The sequence below is a fragment of the Seriola aureovittata genome, chromosome 3, assembly GCF_021018895.1.
Source record: "Seriola aureovittata isolate HTS-2021-v1 ecotype China chromosome 3, ASM2101889v1, whole genome shotgun sequence".
Classification (NCBI taxonomy): Eukaryota; Metazoa; Chordata; class Actinopteri; order Carangiformes; family Carangidae; genus Seriola; species Seriola aureovittata.
This window is the reverse complement of record NC_079366.1, coordinates 18,821,240-18,843,141: the sequence shown is the minus strand read 5'-3', so window position 1 is coordinate 18,843,141 and position 21,902 is coordinate 18,821,240. Positions and strand designations below refer to the sequence as shown.

The 21,902-nt window shown below is 37.7% G+C and overlaps 1 long non-coding RNA gene across 1 annotated transcript in view; it reads right to left on the bottom strand.

Annotated features, from left to right (window-relative positions):
- Positions 1–16,133, bottom strand: part of LOC130167005 (uncharacterized) — a 77,901-nt gene extending 61,768 nt beyond the window's left edge. Inside the window, exons 1-2 of the long non-coding RNA XR_008827217.1 lie at positions 15,776–16,133; positions 15,599–15,689 (exon numbers count right to left, since the gene is read on the bottom strand). This is a non-coding gene — a long non-coding RNA (uncharacterized LOC130167005). The remainder of the gene's footprint in view (positions 1–15,598; positions 15,690–15,775) is intronic.
- Positions 16,134–21,902: the final 5,769 nt, after the last annotated feature.

The window sequence follows — 21,902 nt, the reverse complement described above, 5'->3', positions numbered from 1 at the left end:
AAATTCAAGTACAAAAGCCAATCAAATCTCTGTCATAGTGGTTCAGCCAACACTGCACAATGAGCAGAGACTTTCCTGACAGTGGCTGTAGCTTGTTGTGCCTGGCACCTGGTGTAAGCCACAGTAATTCAGTATTCAGTTATCAAAGATCTGCACTTTCACAGGGTAGCATGAATTTGCATGATAGTTGTTAGTTTTCTTACATATTACATTAATGGCTTCCGTGCTCCATCACAATTAAGGCTTTGGAAAGCCTCACTGCTTCGCGGCTGATGAGATGATCCTCTGACATTCTAGCTTGTCCATCATCTGCTGTTTTCACCTTTCCATTATATTTACATGCTAGGTCTATTTTTTCCTCAGCAGCTCACGTCCAGGAAGTGAGAAATTTTCTTTATCTTGAATATATATATATATATATAAAATGTATAGCCTATTGACCTAAAGGTGCCCTGTGGAGTTTTCATGTAAACAAGCAAAAGTTATGTTTACATTCAATATAAGTCATCTAGACGCACTGTGTGCATCCTTGAGTTTTAAAAAATGTGGTGAATGCATTTCTTTCCTCATAAAACATTTATGAAGCAGATTTCTGAAGTATTATTTTAAATCCAGGATTATTAGTCCTCTTCTTCCCTTGTTGGCACACTGCTGCATATGTTGGCATGTTACCTTCTGCAAAACAGTGCAATAGTCTGAAACCATTGGGAGGAATGAGTATGCATTACCCATGCTAGTGTGGATGTGTGTCCTAATGCACAAGATAAAGAAAATGAGAAAAACAGCTCCACAGTATTACTAGAGGTCAAAAACTCCACAGGGAACCTTTAAACATTTAATGATTGATGATGATGTATTACATCTGACTTTGTTTTTACATAAATGTAGCAAGACTGGTTTTCTGGCTTGCTTCCCACTACTCTAAAGCCTTTGAAACAGAAGAAGGAATGATGCAATCTTCCTTCTGCTGATATTCCATATTATATTCAGGTAATACACTAGAATACCAAACTAGAATTAACGCCTTGCAGTTGTATGTGTTATTCAACACACTGGCATAGAATAATAGCCAGAAAAAGGTTTTGCAAAACATCATGTCACCTTGAATTTGATTTTTGACCTTTTGGATGTCATCACTTCATCATTTCATCCTATTAGACATCTGTGTGAAATTTTGTCATAATTAGCATATGCACTCTTGTTATGGAGGTCAGTGACCTTAACCTTAGACCACCAAAATTTAACCAGTTCATCCTTGAGTCCAAGTAAGCCTTTGTGCCAAATAACATTCATGAGAATGGGATGAATGGACTGGCAAACAACCTGAAAAGTATCTGTGACCAAATCAATCATACATGTTCTTTTAAAATGTATTTAGGATGCTTGTGAAACAAAAAATTTTTGCAAAACAACTCAAAACAATATTGGAACGATTTTGTAGCCACTGAAGTACAGACTGTTTAAGAGAGGCTTGCCTTCCAGCAAACACTGGAACCCTAACAAAGACGTAACAGATCCTTGGTGTAACTGAAACACCGTGCAGCTGTATTCAGTGAATGCGTGCGGCAAACCTTGTAGCCTTCATATTACATTGCAAGTATTTTGTCTGGTAATAATACATTTGTATATTTGTACAGTGTTGCTTTTTACCCTTATTTGCAAGACCTGTTTACTATGTTCTATGCTGGAGAATATTACAACTGAATTCCTCAGCTCCTTTACACCCATTCTCAACCCCACCACCACCACCCCTCTCTCACACACACACACAAACACACACACACACACACACACACACACACACACATAATGACAACTTTCCATCTTCCATGGTCCAATTCTAACTCCATTATATCCTGAACAAAATATTAGGATTTACTGCTCTTGCCATGAATAGACTGACTGGATCAGTTACGAAAGTTAAGAGTCTTCATTTCACCAAATTCACCTGCTAATTTCATTCATGAAAGGGAGGAGACGGGCTATAGATAGATTAAGCTTGGGCCTAGTGAGACCTGTGTTATACAATAGAGGTTCAGAAAAATATGAGAACAGTGTCATGCTGGTGGAATAGATTTTTAATTATTACAGGTTAATGACTTGTGTGCAGAGCTCACTGTTAGCACGTTAAGTTTCCCAAATGAAGCCTCTGCTCTTTGCAGTGCTGTTTTCTGTTCTCAGACAATGTCAAGCTACTTTTAAGGAGAGATCCTGAAATTAAATGAGACAACTGTAGTGCTGTCTACACTCTCTTCATCCCTGAAGACTCTTTCACTGAAAACGCACAGGGAAGATGTAGTGTGGTAGTTTAAACACTTCAGAGCGTGCAACCCTACTCCTGAGCTCTGGATGCTGCTATACAGGCAGACCTGTTATGCGCTCCTTCAGCACTTTCACAGCTCAGCATGAATCCATTCTGCTAAAAGGCTTATAATAAACTTCCAACACTTTCAAAGGTGCTCCTCAAAGGCTTCTCCAAGCTGGGTGAGAGGAATAGCCACCTACTAAAAAATTGGCCACTGTGCAAAACCAGAAAAGTATATTGTAGGCCTATTCATTGCAAGCAGACAGTCTTTAAGGCAGTATAATAGGATTTAAGAGTTAGATACATAGAATAGTGGAGCAGAGACCCAGAAACCCGTGACTGCAGCTTTGACAAGGTGATGAAATTTTTTTTTCTCTTTTTAGCTGTATGAAGCTGCTCTTTTGTGTGAAGGCTTTTGGTATTTATGGGTTACTAAATGGATTTGTGCATTTTTTTTTAAATATCCTCATGCAATTAAGTGTGCCAAGTTGTGTAATTAAATCAGTATGTTTAGTTAATTTATATTATGATTGGAATTTAAATAATTATTCAGACTTCATTCGGCAAAGCCCCCCCCCCAAAAAAAAAACTAATCAAAAGCATTTATTAATATTTAACCCAAAATGAGCGTCGTTTAATGTAAGAGTAAAAAGCACAAAATACCATGTATGAAGTCTGTAGTGAAATCTACCTCAGCCATGCAGTCTTCAGACAAAACAAGATTAAGTCAAATCCAAGAAAATACCAACACAACAGGGAATCAGAGTACAAGCAAAATGTCAACTCTCAACTGCCTCTTTCAGAAATACTGTTTATTTTAAGATTTAAATTGTCGTATGCTTTTATGCAATATGTACTTCTTTCATTTTTCATCCATCTATCTTCCATCAACCTGTAACCTGAGCTTGAGCACATCCTTACCCAAGCAAACACTGGAATGAGAGCCAGGGTAAACCCTGAATAGGTCAAACTCATTCACTCTCAAAAGGAAACCTTTGAGCAATTTTAAGTTTCCAGTCCACCAAAGCAGCATGTGTTTGGACTGTGGGAGGAACTCATAGCACCCAGAGGGAACTGACATGTACATGGTGATAACACGCAGAAACCATACAGAAAGGCTCCAACCTACACATCACATACATTTTTGTTTGGCATTTGCCTACAGGAATCGATCTAACTGTAAGATAGATAAGTGATGCATTGCTGGTTATAAGCTTTTTAGTTGCTGGCTTGGATGTTAGAGCTCACCACCAGCACATGAATGTATTGCGCCGCAGGCATGTTAGGTACACACGACGGACTGTGGTCCAATTTCACTCTGGTTACAGATTAAATTTTGACTTGCCCCTCTGTGCAGGGCCTTGCTTATTATGAATTAATCTGATTGTGGTGCACAAGGTTTTTAGTAGCTGGTTAACCTAAACCTGTAATAGCAACTCTATTCATTATATCTATTTATATTACATCATATGACATTAGCCTATATGTGTACAAAAAGCTTGTGTCAAGACAGCCAAAAATCAACAAGATTGAAAGCCCCCTCAAGATTCTCATGTGTGCTTGTGTGCTTCTGGTAATAACAGTTTTCACATGCAAACAAATGAATAGATTCAGAAAAACTCTACACTGAAATATGTTGTGAAGTGTGTAATTAGTAGTAGTAGTTCAAATTATGCCCTACATTATTATTCATTATACAACATTGTGCAGTATAAGATAATTATATTATCAGTGTTTAATTGTACATTTAGCATTACTGTAGGATTTGTATAGTTTTGTGTAGGTTGTATTACATTGTGCTTGACAGAAAAATGTACAGTATATCAGCCACATGAACATCACATGAACAGCCACATTTGTGTTTCTCATATTATATACAATATCCCAGAAAATGATCTATAAAGACAGAATTTACATCACAGTAATATTTTGGGATTATTATAACTAACAATTATATATATTTATTTATTTATCTATTATTTTATATATATTTTATTAATTACTTAATCTGCCAGTTTCCCTATTTCCTCAATTAATCAACCAATCACTTGATTTTTTTTTGTACATGAAAAAGTACAAAAAAAATGAAATAAACAAACAGAAATCAAGATGACAGCTATTTAACAATAGAAAACCCTAAAATACTCAGTTAATTATCACGTGACAAACAAAAGTAACAAAGTTTTAGATTATTTTAGCATTTTTGTATGAAACATGATTTAAATGGCTAATCTTTTATGACAATTGTTGATAACTTTTCTGCTGATTGACTAATCAATTAATCAACAAAATCCTCCTTCAACCTCCAGATAAAATTACAACAGATGCAGATGTGCAAAGAAGTGATTGCAGGACTTTTCTTTTATTCTCCACGTCATGCATTACTGCACACAAACTTGCATGTAAGCATTGTGTTTGCATCCTCTTGGCCTGTCATTCCAGTTTATGCATCTATCTGTCGATGCTCACATCAAAGCAACCCTGATGGGCTTCATAGCCTATCCTCATAACAACAAGAGATGTTGGCTTATTAAAAAATAATATAACCTGTTTTATGAGGCAGAAAATGTCTGGAGAAACATCTGTGAAACAAGTTGTGTATTAAATATGTAGGAGCTACATTCAAAATTCCTTTTTGCATGGGATGGCAGAGCTATAAAGAGAATCCAGAGTGCGGGCCCCCAAGCTTATTCAAGTCCCGCCATTCTCCCTATCTGACAGTCAAAGCAGAATGATCTGGCTCTCTATGCCTCCCGCTTACTATTTCCCCAACTCTATGGGGATAAAGCAGTCAGAATGTTCCTATCACTGCCAGAAATTAGTGACTCAGGATTGTCTGATCGTTTTAGAAAATCAAGAGAAAAAACAAAGCATTGGAGGTATTTTTGTACTCTGCTTTTCCTGAAAGCATTTTCGCAGGCTAAAGAGTTCATTAATGCCGTTTTTGTTCTGAAGTGGAGGCCTCTGGAGACGTGCAGACTCCCCAGGCAAGAAAAATGAAGGAAGGATGGGGGTGTGCTGCAATACAGCAGGAAAACGAGCACAATACTAGTAGATAGATTAAAGAAGCTGGATTTCAAAGGCTTCTTTATAACCTTTTAATGCAATGTTGCTTTATCCTTGAGAATTACAATGAACTGATATTTTTCTATTTATCTTCACAGAGCAGATTTTCCGACCTAATGGGATTGTGGAATCTGTATTTGTGCTTTAATCATCATCATTATTTGTAATGTAGATCTTTAGAGGACCCATTATTCTGTGGTTTCTGTGGCAATTTGACAAGACCTAATATCCATCAAGCAGCTCTCTTCTCCCACTTTAATTGCAGCTACAAACGGGTGACAAACTAAAGGAAAAAACTGAATAAATGAGTGGAAAAATAAAATGAATGCAGATGTTTCCACACACTGCATGGCAGAATTAAACAATTAACATCCCATCATGCTCTATGGCAGGTATAAAAAGGCTGAGTAGGCCCAGTTGATTCAGATTTGAGTGACTTTGAAAGGGGGGTTCATTTTTGGGACGCATGGCAGGAGCTTCAGTCACAAAGACTGCTCAACTGACTAGTGTTTCAAATGGCATAGTGACTAAAGTGACATCTGCATTTAGATCTATGGGAAAGACGTCAGAAAGAAGGGTCAGACATTTTGGTCAACTTGGCACATTTAGTGCGATATTTAAGGAAAAACAGAAAAGCAACTATTCCTCAATTACAAACTCACTGGTCTACAAAAAAAAATGTAATGCAAAAACATGATATGCTCAGATGAATCATCCTCTAACATATTCTCAACAAGTGCATGTGTGGCGTACACCAAGAGAATGATTTGAATGGCATGGTTTGGGTCCACTTGTCCCCTTAGAGGGAAGGGTCACGGCAAATCAATACAAAGTAATCCTTTATCCTATGAAGACTATGAGTGCAAAGAAAGTGTTGAAATTTAAAATAAAAAAACAACAACAAAAAAACCCAAGACCAACCTTTTTAGTCTGTTTTTTAATTGAATTTTATTTATTTATCTTTCCATTTATTCATATATTTTAATTTTTTTTTTTTACTGGTATTTTATTCTATGATTGGACTGTTTTCCTTTTAATACCCTGCTTTTATTTAATTTACTTCTACTTTTATTTTTTGTTTTTATTCTCTTCCAAACATTTCCTCTCTTTTAGCATTTTATTATTTTATCTTTACTGCTTTCTCTTAATTCTTTGAGATTTTTAATATCTTACTTTTCATTTCTTTTATCCACTGCAATACATGTCCTATGTTTTAATATTCCATTATTATACCCTATCCATAAAGCATGAGCATCTTTTGGAAGAATGGTGTTCATCCCTCAAGTACAGTTCAGAGACTTGTAGAGTCAATGACAAGGAGCACTGAAGTTGTTCTAGTGGCATGTGGTGGACCAACACCTTACCTAGACACTTTGTGATGGTTTTCCCTTTAATTTGTCACCTGTGTGTACACAGCTGCTTGGTAACTGGTGACTGCATTTGACACATTTGATGTGGTGAGGAGGGAACATACTGGCTCAGGTTAAACAGAAATCATTCAAACACAAATAGGGCTGACGTTTACAGCGGTATGGGGGGGAACATTCAAAATGTACACCATGCAAATGTAGACATCAAGTATTGCTCCCTGATGAGTACAAACAATCACATACAAATGGAAAATGTAATCATGCAAGTTGCGCGACAATGGCAATTTCTATGTTTTCCAATTTGTCTCCAAATTGGAAATCAAAGGGGCCCCACTGCCAGCATTTAGCTTGCTGCTCTCAGCGGCAGAACCCTAATATTGAATCACACAGGGGATCTAGTGTTTTATTTTTCCTAGATTTGGAGAGAACGTGTGTGTGTGTGTGTGTGTGTGTGTGTGTGTGTGTGTGTGTGTGTGTGTGAGATATATTTTTAAATATACACTGTATGTAAAAAATTAAAAATTAAAATGCCATGCAATGAACAATGTAGGAAAGAGGGACAGAGAGACACACAAGAACCACTTAAAGCATATTTTTGCTATTGTGCTGGCATAAGTTTCATTTCATTCTGCAAAATGAACGGTAGGCATAAAGTTGTTTAGCAACTCTGTAAAATTCTCAGACTAAATACTTGCACAATTTATGTGCAAAAATAGATTCAATGAAGCGCAGTAAGTCTCTGGTGAAGGTTTAGTTCCCTTTACATTTCAAATCTTGGATGTATATGTAACTGAGAATGCATGCATATACTATACATATATGTATGCTTGTGTGTATTAAGAGCTTAAGGGCTTAAACACAGACATTAACAAGAATGTGTGGGCCTGAGGATTTTAAACATCGTCATCTCTGGCGTTTGGTCCGTTGCACCAGAATGTCTTCTGCCTTTGAGCCTTGAATTATATGTCTCACTGACTGCTAGTGAGATGAAAGGCTCCATTTTGAAGTGGTTAGTGCTGGTGTGCTCGACCGGCTGCCTTATATTCCTCCTCCTGTCAGAAACACTTGGCTAGACACGTGTGAAAACCCCACTGCCATCCGGAGCCTGTTATCACATGAAAAGGCTGCTCTCTGACCATACGACATTTCTGAGCATGTTATTGTCCATCGCATTGTGTACAATTTACTTTGAGACTCATGGGAACTCGAAGTACGCAGGGGCAAAATGCACTGATGGTGCTTAAAATAGTGATGAAATCCTGTTTGAAAGAGATACACTAGTGTTACCCCAGCATACTGGCACCTCTCTACAGCTGTGGAGTTAATATGGATGGGAGGAAAGTGCAATTTATATGCATGGCCATGGAAGGGACACACCTGGATTTGCCTTGATGAGGAAAATGCTTCACTTTATATGCCATGTTTTTAATTTTAGTCTTCTTTTAGCTTTCCATTAAGTTATTTTCAAAGTTAAAAGCCTCATTCCTACAGAGTGCCTGTCGTCGAGATGAAGAGCTATTACTTTCACATCTGGGAACAACAGCATCAACATAAGATGGTATGGGGAGGGCACTGTCTGTGCAAAACAGATTTTACTTAGCTCTCTACAGAAGGCTGATATAAAACAATTGGCGGCTATCACATGCAAAATGTAGCCAAAACAAATCAACTGTAACCAATTTGGACAAAAAGCCATCATGGAAAATTTACCAGAAAATAGTTTAGAAATGAGTCTGTAAATCTGTATCAAAATAAAAATGGAGAATAAGGATGCTGAAGATTTGCAGGCTTTTACTGTTTATTAGTTTGTCATTAGATTTTCGGTGGGTATTTAAAGTGCAAAATACCCAAATTTATTAAAGTTAAATAAGAACCACTTACAGAAAACGTGAGCACACTCAATAATATGCATCAACAAAGGCTATGTTGTTGTCAGGCAATGTGGCTCTGACCAACAAAATGACCAAATGTGTCAATCAACCTTTTCTCCTAAAATACAGTTTTTCAATGTGCTATTCTTGTATATACACTAGTGACCACCAAGGTTGTTTCATATCTTACACTGTGTTTATCATCCACTGTGCTATTGTGTCATATCATAAACCAGCCTTTGTAAGTGATATGACACTATGAGAAACTCTAACTCTACTTTTAAGTCCAAGACAAACAAGGCCATGCCCAGTGCCAACCAGAAAATGTTACTCCTGACATTTTCCACATATAGTCACAGCACTAAATCACAAGCATGTCTAAAAGGAATTCACAGAAAAAGAGGAAAAAGCCTACCAGGATCTAACTAATCAATAATCAAGAGAAAATGAAATAATGCATTATGCAACAAATGAAGGTATAGATGACAACAAAGCATACATAAGTATAAGTTTTGACATGTCACAGTAGGGAAAGCACAGGATTAAATAAGAAAAGAAATTGTGTCTGTATTTGATTTAGCTACTTTAGTTTCAGTTATTGTGCACGTCGGCTTATTGTCACACTGTCATCGCTCTTTGGAACTTGTGCTTTTCTAACAGAGACAAGTCAAAATGTCTGCTGTGAATATGGCTTATTGTTACGTTTGACAAAATGTTTCTGCACGATATCTGGTGGGCACAATGATGATGAATAGGCTGTTAGGAAGTTTCTAAGAACTATTTTGTACTTTATACTAATTCAAACTGTAATTTAAACTCTGGTGTGCTTTCAGGGCACGATGGTGGCCAAGGGGTTAAGGCACTGACCCGTAACGTTCCAGTTTGGGTCCACATGGGGATATATCAAATAAAAGCAGAAAATTATACCACTGAATGCTATGCTGCTCGTCACATACATCACCAAATTAAGTTTAAGTGGTCATAAACACTTGCTTCCCAGTTTTTTGTCCAGCACAGTTTCTTCAGCCTTACTGGGTTAAAGTTGATGAAAGGTTTAGAGATTTAGATGCATGTTTTAAGGCGTGTGAAAACAAAACAGTAATGGATTTGTGGTTGATATGACATTTCTGTACACCAAATACAGAACAATAAATCTTTAAACAGTAAAATACAAAAGCCCTCACAGTTGTACAACCTTACATTTTACATAATGCAACATTCACTGTTCCATTGCAGCATCCATGTGCTTTAGATGTGACAATGTCAAATTAGGGTCCAATATCTGTAGACATTATTTTAAATATAATATTGGCACATACAGTAGATACAGCATATTCAGCAAACCATGCTCCAGCAGCATGCGGGAGTTTGGTGTAACAGTGAAATATCTTGATAAAATGTACAATATGGGGCTTTGTCAAGATCAATATTTAAACAGTTGTTTCATTATGTAAGATTTTTTAGTGTTTCCCTTAAATTGAAGAGCAATGACGTCTCATTTATTCCTTTTCCTTTTTCATTGCTCAAAGTAGACCATATTTCTATGTTCAGCCTAAACTGAACATCAACAGTCTCTCCAGGACCATGTACTGAAAATATACCAGTCATAAGAGTGATGGATAGAGCTACTTACAAAAAGGTACAGATGCATTTAATGGGCAGTCGAACATTTTAATGGTTATAGGAGCACCTTGGTGCCCTACTCTAAGTGCTCACAACACCTCACTGTGCTATTAAGTGCAACCGGAATGGAATTATAAAGGCATGAACAAGGTTTGAGGAAAATTAGCACTCTAAATCCTTACCACAGAGACCACCAATGGACAAACAGGGAGATAGTACTACTGTCCACATTTCCCCCTGTATATAATCTTAAAGTCAACCTGAAGATCCTTTCATGGCAATGCTTTTCATTATATCTGAACATACCAGAAGGTCAAAATGCAACAAACCATTACAAACTGTAACTTGCAAATTTCCCGAACCAATTGAAAAACAGGATCAATAGGTATCACACAGAGGAGGAAAACCTTGAAATCAACTTAGTACAAATATCTACCTATGAAATGAAACTACTAAATGTATTGGCTACTTTCAAAAAAATATTTAATAATGGAGTGATGTAACATCTTGGATTTTTTATATGCAATGAATCTGCAATGAATAATAGCATTTCCCCTAAAAAAAAAAAAAAAAAAAAGTTTCAAGGAAATTAAATTAAGGCTTCTTAGGGGAAAAACATGGGGTTTTTCAGCTCAAAAACTATTTATCAAGATGTGTGGCACTCAAGTTTTTATGTAGGATCAAATAACTTCCAGATGTGACAGAACTATATTAAAACTACACATAATCAAAATTTGGTTGCACGACATTGAAAATCATAAGATATACTAATTTTTGAAAATTTAAAGATTCTTCGCTCAAGTACATAAAATATTAATTTTTATTAATTTTTTTACAACATGAATACATGTTGCAAATATGTTGGGGTTTCTTGAGTGTCCAGTGCAAATTTCATCCCAGTGCAAAGTAGGCAATTGGTGAGACTTACACATACAAAGAATAGCCAAAATGATTCAATTTAGCTCCAAGGGTCAAACAAAAAAATTCATAACTTAAAAAGTTTTTGAAGAAGGGATGCATATTAAAGACTACACTATTAAGTATTGCTACTCTCATTAGTAGTCAGTTAAACTAATTAATATACAATGCCAGCTGTTACATCTAAGATGTTATGCAGCCACCACCAACTGGGGCTACAGCCCCGGGAGACAGTAGGACAGTGCTTTGGGTCTGCCTGCACACAAACTCATACAATCCTGCAAGACATGCTGGAACTCCATCAGTGACATGCTCCAGTGCATCCACATGTGATGTGTGATGGGCCATCACTGCTGTTCTGCCAGACAGAACAGTGACAAAACTAACAGACGCCAGGACACTGAAGCTGTCTAATGATGATTGGCAGACAATTGAGTTTATGCTACCTGTGCTGGATTCCCTCAATCGTGCCATCATTGCTGTGTCTGGTGAGAAATATGTATCAGTGTCAAAGGTGTTCCCCATGACCATGAGTTTGCTGAACAGGCAAACATGACAAAATAATTAAAAAATAATACTTTTTAATGAGGGAGAGACGAACACGTTCCACAGACACAGAGAGAGCTAGAAGTGAGGCGCTGCTTGCCTCTTCTCTCTATCACCACCAAAAGAACCTGCGCTTTCTCCAGGTGGAAATGCAACAGCAGCAAGACAAAATCTAATGAATGATGATGAGGAAGATTCTGATAATGACGACTGCAGCTTAGACCTACACTCTACCAAAACTGCAGAAACAATGCTTTAAGACTTTACTTAGGGATGGCTACGGTGAGTCTGCAGATCAAGATGAGCTGGAGCGCTATAGAAACCAGTATCCCACCTAACGAAGATCCACCTGTGTGGTGGTGCGGGACTTTGCTACGATTTCCAAAACTATGCCGACTTGTAAGTCACTATCAGAGACGTTATCAGGACTTGCTGTAGAATAGCATTATAAAACTGTTATTCTAGGCCTAAGTTTTTACATTACTGTTTTTCAACAAAATCTATGACATGAACTTGGAGGTCCTAGGTGAGCTGATATGGAACGACCCAAAAACTATGTAATTGTCATTTTTAACATGTTTGCCAGTCATCTGATTTTAAATAGACATTTTAAATCTTCTATAAACCTATGGCCAGATCTATACACAACACATACACAAAGAAACCATGCATATGCCATTTCCCTCACATAAACTTGTATTTATGATTACATATCAAGAAATGAGCATGTTTGTACACATACTTAACACCATTCACACACAATGTTTTTCTACAATGAGCTGAGTCTGTAAATCTTTATGAATTAATCTGTAAAATACTTATCAATTGGGCCTTTATTGCTAATTGACAGAATTAAAAAGATCACAGGACATAAGGGGAGAGCGAGATGAGGGAATGTCATGCATCAAAGCTCCCCTGGCACAAGCATACCTTGGCTGCTGCAGCTCATGGTCGGAGCTGGGAGAGTGATAGGCTGCTATTCATTGTGGATGGGACCTTGTTGTCTTGCAGCCTGGCACCACCCGCTGAGCTACAGACATTTGCACTACAAGGCAAAAAAACAGCTCAACTTTATGCAGATGTTCTCTCTAGCACAGATAAAGGGCCACAATGCTAATCAGCCTTGCCAGCTCCGGCATAATTTTTCAACAATATGTACCACAAACAAAACTATTCTTTTCTGAGGAAATAAACTGCACAAAGAAATTAACTATTTCCTCGAGTATAGTAAAGCAGCATCTAAACACAAGTTCAGTTCAAGAAGAGTTTGTAAATTACATGCTCAGCACAAAACGCACAGAGCTTCATGAGAGGTCAAATACTACCTACTCTGTACCTGTATGTGTGAATGCAGTGTTTTACCTGAGGTCATACCTGCACCTTGATTAATACTTTTACATGTTAAATGTCATAATTTATTATTGATTTACATTGGAGGTATTATTTTAATTTTCTGTGTTTATGATCCTCTTATTTTTAGGCTGCTTTAATATCACCACTATCAACCAAAGTCTTCATTACCTTTGTGACGTTTAATGATGATGATTAAGATATGATGGCATTTCTACATCTGTTTTAAACTTACTGCTGGAAATCAGCGCCAGTTTCACTTAAGATTTGTAAAACCATCCAAGTGCATTGTCAAATCTGTCAAAAGTAATGCAAATTTATATTTTTGTGTTTGCACAATCGCATAGATTTAATCATACAACCACAGAGTTTAATGGATCTGGTCCATACACAGACCAGCATGGTAAACCAGGCTTTCCACTTCACAACTATAAACAATTAAGAGTTTCTCTTTCAAGTGAACTTGAGGTGTCTCTGATATCTAAGTTAAATCCAGAGTACCAAGAAAAGAACAGTAGAAACGAGGGCTGATGCAAACACCACACAAAAATGTGCATGAATCAATTCAGATGCTTCTTACAGTAATGATATAATGCCAACCATGGAGCCACTACAACCCCCCTAGAATCTGGCTTGTACCAACACTACAGTCAGTGTGTGTGCTTGTGTGTGCTTGTGTGTGCTTGTGTGTGCGTGTGTGTGTGCATGTGTGTGTGCATTATTGCACATGTGTGTGTTTGATACCTGCAGTTAGATTTATTGGATTTGGGGATCTCTCCTGCTGTGCACTCTGTGGTACGAGTGAGCTTGACTCAGTTTCTCTGTGTGAAGCTGGCAACACTCAGACTGACCTTGCAGTTGAGGTGTCACTATGCAGAGTTGTTGTCATTACTCAATTAGACAGAATTAGGCACTGGCTAACGTGACAGTAGCATGCTGTGAAAACTGAGTCTGAATTAGATTCTAGGCTTGGCAAGGTTCATTTTAATGGGACAGCGATGGAATCCGTCACAACAGGTCTTTTTTTATGTGATGATATATAAAGCCTTAGGACACTGCCCCGCCTGCATCTCTCTGTAGCAACTAAAAAACCTGCACTCCGCTCAAATAAACAGTAAGGTTAATGGAGTGTTAGGTCAGGACAGATCCTGTTACACCACTTTCAGACTGAAACAGTACACAGCTTAAAACCTGCGCTGCTGGTCAATCTCAATGGGTCTACATGCATGATCCAGCCTGGGTTCATTGCGGGTCAGTCACTGCTTGGCTTTGGCAAACAGGCCATTTCTATTAGGGATGAGTATTTAATTAAATGTTGTTGACATTTAAACAACATTAATCCAAACACTGAACTGTTTTTTAAAAAAAAAAAAAACATAAGGGAGACAGAGAAGTATCCAAGTGGACAAGCAAGACATAGAAGCATCAGGAGAGACGTGTCTTATAGGAACAGCTATATGAATATATGGATGCATGTGCATTCAAAGACGTGCATGACATAGTCCTTTCCTGTATGCAAAATAAGTAGTAGTGTCTGGTTTTGATGAAGAAATTAGAAATGCTTGGATGCAGAAGAGAAAATATTCACTTGTTTGAACTGCCAAGAAATATCAGTGGGCCGCCGCCTGACAGTAGCACAGTACTTGAATAAGTGTACTTAGCTACTTTCACCAACTGCTTGGAGGTGGAAGTGCTTCATAAAAACAACTGGTAGCCAAGTTTACAAACAGCTTCAGAGGCTGTCAAACAACTAGATAGAACCTTCATGCTAAGAAATGAGCACTGAAACCAAACCAGGGAAAAATATTACTGTATGCACAGTTTACCCAGCACCAATCACACAATGCAGGAAAGAAAAAAGATACATGACCTTAGCTAACCAACACTGCAGTACACAATTCAAAACCACAGACCACGGCAGGGTTGACAAAACATGAATGTACACAGATGCAGATAAAGGCAAAGCACAACTTAATCTACAGCACAACATGCACAATAATACCAGCGCTTATGATGAAGGATGTTTGAAGTTAGCCTACAATTCGCAGCTTTCACACATGTGAAACTGTGTTTCCAACAATCTTTAGATTCTAAGTACAGTAGTGTTTGATATATAAATCCAGGTTGATGTGGTCTAGATTGGGGGGTGGGCAGTGAAATCACATTGTTTGTGGTTTCACAAAATCAATAAAGGCTTCACAAATCTGAAGCTATGTTTTAAACAGTTGCTGCAGTCTACTTGTTAATCATGTTTTTTTTTTTAAAGCTAGATCTGGTCTTTTGTTGTCTGGTTGAAAATGTTGAATCGCCTTTTTTCACTTTCATTCATAAAATAAAGGTTACACAAATCTGAAAGTGTTTTTTCAACAGCTTTGAGGCATTAACAGGGATGTATCACTCTTTCACAACAAGTGGATCAAGAAACAAATAACTGGTTGCTCAATATTGTCATTTAAGTTTCCCTTCACTTCCCAATGAAATGGCGAATGGAAGATAGCTTCAGCGTTTTCAATAATAATGATAATGATAATAATAATAATAACACTCACTGTTTGAGGTCGTCGGTTGTTATCATCTCAGGATAATTCAACAGTATTCCTGTTGCAGGTCTTCAGGTCATCTGCACTTACTGGATCCTCTCTGTGTTAAGTACGAATGTGGTGTTATGTTTTGGCCCCAGCACTATAAACTTGTTAGCAAAAAACTCACAAATGAGCATCAGTTACCTTTATAAAATGGGGCTGGGTGACGCTGGATATAGACTCAGTTTGGTTTGACTGAAATCAGTCCCGGCACAGCGACAGAAGCAGTCGGTTGTTATGGGGAAGGTGAAGGCTGCACCTGGCTCAGGTGTTAGCTTAATTAGCCCGGAAGGATCTTGATTTTCCTCGCTTGTTGCATTCGCCTTCTTGCCAACTTATTTATTGAGGTACTGCGGCATGTTGGCATGTCCCGACTGCTATGTAGTCAAAGGGTCCCAAGAAAAAGGTTTCCAAAGTCTGTTTTTGTTGTTAGCCTGCAAAGTTTCGCCGCTGTGGCCGCCCACACAGTCTATGGTAGCCGCCGGTGTTATCTACTTCCGGTCACATTAATTATCACCTGCCTCTACTAAAGAGTTACGCCCCAACTTCCTGAAAAAATTATCAGTTGCTACGGAACAATGTAAAATGAACAATAAAAATTAATGAAATGTTGGATAATGATACCCCTCCAAATTATAAAATGTAACATTAAAATAAATAGGAAATACCAAACAATTAATTACTTAAAGTTACCATAGGGCTAAACCAAATTTAAAACCTTTTTTTTTTTTTTTGTACTATTTTTAATTCTGATTTAAACTATCAGTGGCAGGGTCTGGTCCAAGCAGCAATCTCTGGAGCTGAAAAATGCAATTCCTCGAATGACCAGTAGAGGCTGGCTCTAACAGCGAGTCAATCCTCATAGACTCTGGTGTTAAAATGCCCAGTTTTACAGCAGAAATAAACATGTTTACAGCCTGGTACAAGAAGCGGCTTTGGTCTCTATAGCTAATTTCTTTCTTTTTTTAGGCTTTCCTTAATGACTTTGTTGATCCTTCTCCTCTGCAACAACATCAGGTTGACATTTATGGTTTTATTTGAAATGTCTTGACAGCTATATGAAGGCTTTCCATTAAATTTATGACATTCATGTACTCCTCAGGATGAACTGAAATAACTTTGGTGGTCCCTTAACTTTTTATTAGTGTTGTTACATTATGCTTATGTGCCTATTTCTCGCTGTGAATTGTTTTGTTTTTTTTGTTTTGTTTTTTTTGATGGACATAGATGCTCAAAGTCCATCCTATCCAGCCTGATGTGGCACTAACATCATTTTCAGCATGTGAATCCTTGCCTGAGCAGAAAAACTCATTATTTGATGAAACATTAAAACAAGTACATTTATATTATAGCTTGATTTATATCAGCAGTTTTCTGTGTTTTACTGTTACAACTGAAAACCCCATAAAAATCTGCTGACCAGGCAGAGAAATGTTTAAAATTTCATCAGTCAAACACTTCTTATCCACTCTTTAACCTTTGTGAAAGCACATCCCTCCTGATGGGTAAATATGGACTCCAGCAGATAAGCTCCTCGCATGTCCACTCTCTTTGAAAGCTAATGTTAATAGTAGATATTTAATAGTTGGAGAGACAATAATAGTCAGTGATGGAAGGAAATAACTCTTCAACATCCTTCGTGTGTGATAGAATTTTCCTTCTGACTGGCAAAGGCTCACGCTTAGTAGAGGTTACTGTCGTTCCACATTCAATTACAGACAGACATAAATCAACCTGTTTCTCCAGCCATTTTGGGCGACGGATGACCACTTTATTATGAGCTTGCTCAAATTTGCAAAGGGTATTTTTACTCTTTGCCACAATGTCCTTTGCACAGTGTAATTTTAACAATGACAGCTTCGGCTCATTAAGGTACCATCTGGTGAAATGCAAAATAAAAGAAGAAAGCACTCAGTAGTGTGTAGACCTCCAACAGGGCCTAATAATCTTGTAAGCTGTTCAGCATTCAGTCATGTACCGGATAGATAAAAAAGTAAAGTCTGTACTGACAATATTGCGATGGGTCATGGGTAATCAAAACCAATACATTTCTTTTTGGTGTCTTCTGGACCATGAACCTGTGGTTTAACTTAAATATCCTCAATTTCAGCTGAAATATATGTGCTGCTCTCATTACGATTCTTACTGCTCAGAACACGTAACTTTTGCACCCCAAGATATGCCCTCGGCATACAGTTGAATATATGAATAAAGTATTATAAAAATAAAGTATGATAATATAATATTAAAGTATGATAATATAATATTAAAGTATATAATATAAAGTATTATAGTCATAGACATACTAAAAAAAGTACATCACATCTGAAATATAGTGAAACACCAAAGAAATGTAAGATCTCTAAGATGCAATATACAGATTGAAGGGGCAATGAACTGCTAAAGCCACCATGCTTGATTAGTAAATATTTGGTTAATAATGATGTTTTCTTGATTACTGATGGTGTGACTGAAAGCTTCCCAAAAGCTGTCAGCTGCTGTCTCCATGCTCAAGAAAGAACTTCCAACCTAAAGTTTTAACACAGCATGAAAGAGAAGTCTGTTCTAAATGAAACTTTTGTGGTGATATTTTGTCAAAATCTGATGTACAATCTGATGAATTTTGGCACAGACCATTCATATTATTTTAAGAAGTATAAGCTACGAAGTCACAATCAAACTACATTGGATTGCCTTCTATATACAGAATGCCATGGCATATCTGACACTGTTTTCATGTGTAAGCTACTGTCACTGTAACCGGAAGTAGACACTGTTGCTCTGCCATTTTCTGGGGAAAATCAAACTCCATGGATGAATTGAATTGGTGAACCACTGATCTTGCCTTTAATCTTGGCTTTTCCTGAAGATCAACTGCTGTGCTGCTATAAACAGCTGTGGATGACCAGAACAGGGAGAGACAATTAGTTCATCTGTTTATTGCAAAGACTCATCACTGATAAACAGCCTAAATGTGCTAATGGAACATTGTAATTATGAGCCAGTCAAAACAAGTGTATATGGAAGACAGGTGGTGAATTCTCAGTTTGTGAATGAACTAATCAAATCAGAAAGTTAAGTTTTTACAATTCATTTTATAATTCAGAATACTCTTTACCGTCATAATATTAAGTTGATAATGAATAAACAGCCTGTGGTCAAGTTGCTTATGCTGTCACTGCGAGAAGCAAATCAACATGCCACATGCACACCAGTCTTGTCAACCTTTTTTAAACCTGTTTTTCAGAAGGTGTGACAGGAAGAACCCCAGGCCAGGTATCACCGCCCACCTCGACACACAGCTCTAATGGGACCTCACTTACAGTCACCTACCCCTCACTCACACTGGCCATCTCTCAACCTACTTCCATCCTTCACTGACACGAGTGAAACTGACAAAATAACAGCCCCCCATTCCCAAACTGTCCATCACTCTAAAGGTCAACACAACACTATGGCCCTGGTCCCCATCCAAACCCTTCACCCAACAGTATACTGTCCATTACACTTGGAGACAGCACTGTGCCCCCCCCCCCAGACTGTCCATCACTGCCATCCAGGTGAGAAGGTAATTGGGGAGGTTCTGCCCGAGCAAGGCAGCAGCCGCTGACAACATCCAGAGTGCACTGAACTTGTACCAGCTAGCCAGCTGTGGTTTTACAACACCTGTTCAACATATCTGTGCACATTATGAAGGCTTCTGTGGAGGAGGATGATGCTGCAGGACCAAAATGTAAAATAAAATCATATGCCTATGTTTGAGTTTGTGCAAATCAAAGTCAAACAGACTTTGTCAAACAGAGTTGGTTATTTTAACATGGGAATCTATTTCCTCAGTTTTTAGTCATACCCACATATTCTAAAAATATGCTGTAAACTGTAAATTTACTTAAACAATGTGCTGATAGGAGGGATTATGAATATATCCTGATTATAGCATATAGTTTTAAAGTGAGACTGTCAGCTGCAAGAGCATCGCAGTGTGCAACCTGATGTAGACCTACAATATGAACACATTGATATGAATGCGGACTATTTTTTAAATAATGATAGAATATTGTGCTTTGTCAATTATTTCCATTGTGTTTTAATATGCTGAACTGCAAACTTAAAACATTTTTTTTTCAACCTACATTGCAAACATCACACAGAAATGTTAATCAAAGTCAGTTACATTAGAAAGGCAAGTATATGGTGAAGAAATGAAACACTGAGATCTTCAGGACTTTGAGAAGGAAAATTTTCCTTTTGAAGAGTAGTGAGATTTGAACATGCAGGAGTAAAGGCCAAGTCACATCAGGATTAAAACCTGAAGTTTGCGCTGGCAGCAATCGGAATCGAATGGAATTGTAACTTAGCAGTACACTTTAAACTTCTCTGTCATGAACTGCTCCACAAAAGAGTAATGGTTGTAGACAGTTATGAGAGGGGTGTTGATGGAACAATTAGGTCTTTTATAAATAAATTGTGTAACTTTAGCTACTAAGCTAACATGCTTGCTAACTAACACCTAACTGTTATCTTGAAGTTTTGTTCTGCCCTCTTTAATATCTGTTTATCAAATTAAATATGTACAATCTTAAGAGCGAAATGCCTCAGAGGGAGAGAACGGCACAGTGAGGAGAAAATAAAAAGAAGCGCGGGGAGCTATTGACTGATAAGCACTAGCATGTTCTTAGATTGTTGGTATACTAGCACTTATGACTTGCAGCTACTTGTTCTCCAAGTCTCCACGTTACCAAGCTTTTTGAATTAAATATTTTGCAAAGATGTGAGGATGAATTTTTCTGTGTCAGTGCAGCCAAGCCTAAAGACTTTTCTCAGCTGTGAAGGCTTGTGCTTGTGGGACCTTTTCATATTCTCAGAGAGATAGAGACATTGTGCCGGGGGAATGGTCGGATTATCGACCGTCTACCAGGATCACATTTTTGCTTTAATCATTGGCTGTACGGCCAGAAACCATTTACATCCCCCCAGTCTGGATTTTCAGATTGAAAACATAGAATGAGTCAGACAGAGGAGTCTGAATCTGGGCAGCCACACTGAAATGCCATGCCCACTTGACCTCCTCAGACACATTCAAGGAGTTGAGTTAGAGAAGAAGGAAGCATGCAAAAGGAATTACTGGCACAAGGCTTCAGAATGAGCAATGTGCATGTGTGAGTGTGTGTGTGTATGTGTTACCCAGACCATTGCAAAGCATAGTCCAGCATTCAGATGAGATCAAGAAATTTCCAGTCTCTCCCCACCTGAAGCCCTGCATGAGAAAATTAGAATCAGAAACATGTTTGAACCTTTCCTGGAAGAACATCTAAAGAGCTGACATTAATATTATACATGATAATATATACATTAATAAATTAAGAAGGTTTCATTTCATACCTCTCCAAAACTGCAATGAATCTGTAGTAACATGTCGATGGTTTCAAACTGAAATCATTCTTCCACTGCAAAATATTTACTTACATGCCTTGTATCACAAATGATTTTGGCCATATGAAGGAGCCTAAATAAAACTAAAAATCTGCGCCTCTGCTTTAGAGCTAAAAATGTGTCAGCTATCTCTCAAAAATGTTTAGATGATAACCTTTACGTCTTCCAAAACTTGGTGAATGGGTTAAAGAAGACAGTCATCAGGTCACCTAAAGATGATTCAACTCCATTTGCTCTGATTTAATTTTCATTTTGTGTTATAAAACAACTGCAGCCATAAAAGAGGACACTTTACAGCATTGATGTCCATCTGTGCAGATGGCAGAGTCTCCTGTGTGTTCAGTGTCAGAAGGCACCTGACACCAGAGACTGAAAGCCAAAAACCATATTGCAGCAGCTGGTTGTATGCTGTTTATCACCATTCTGCCTCTGGGACTTTTAAGTCATTTTCCTCTCCGTCTATTTTTATAGTTGGTCTGAGGGAGGTTTGTTTAACTAGATTAGAACTCTGTTTTAATCCTTTTAATACAGCACATCCCTCGTAGACATCTCTCAAATCAAAGTATTAATATCCTACTCTGCAGTGGCATTTCTGCTACCATCATTATTTCTTTTTAATTATTTCTTTTTAATTTTAAAAGAGAACAGGCTGTCAGCCAATATGTCATGTTTTATTTGGATGGTAGAGATGGATACACACAGGGATTATTGTAGTTAGACAGCACCACAGTCAGGAATTAATCCCTCCATTAAGTGGACTGTGTTACAACTTCTCCCCCATGGCCCTGTTTCCTAAACACAGGGTACTTTGGAGATGCACGAATGCCTGATGCCTGTT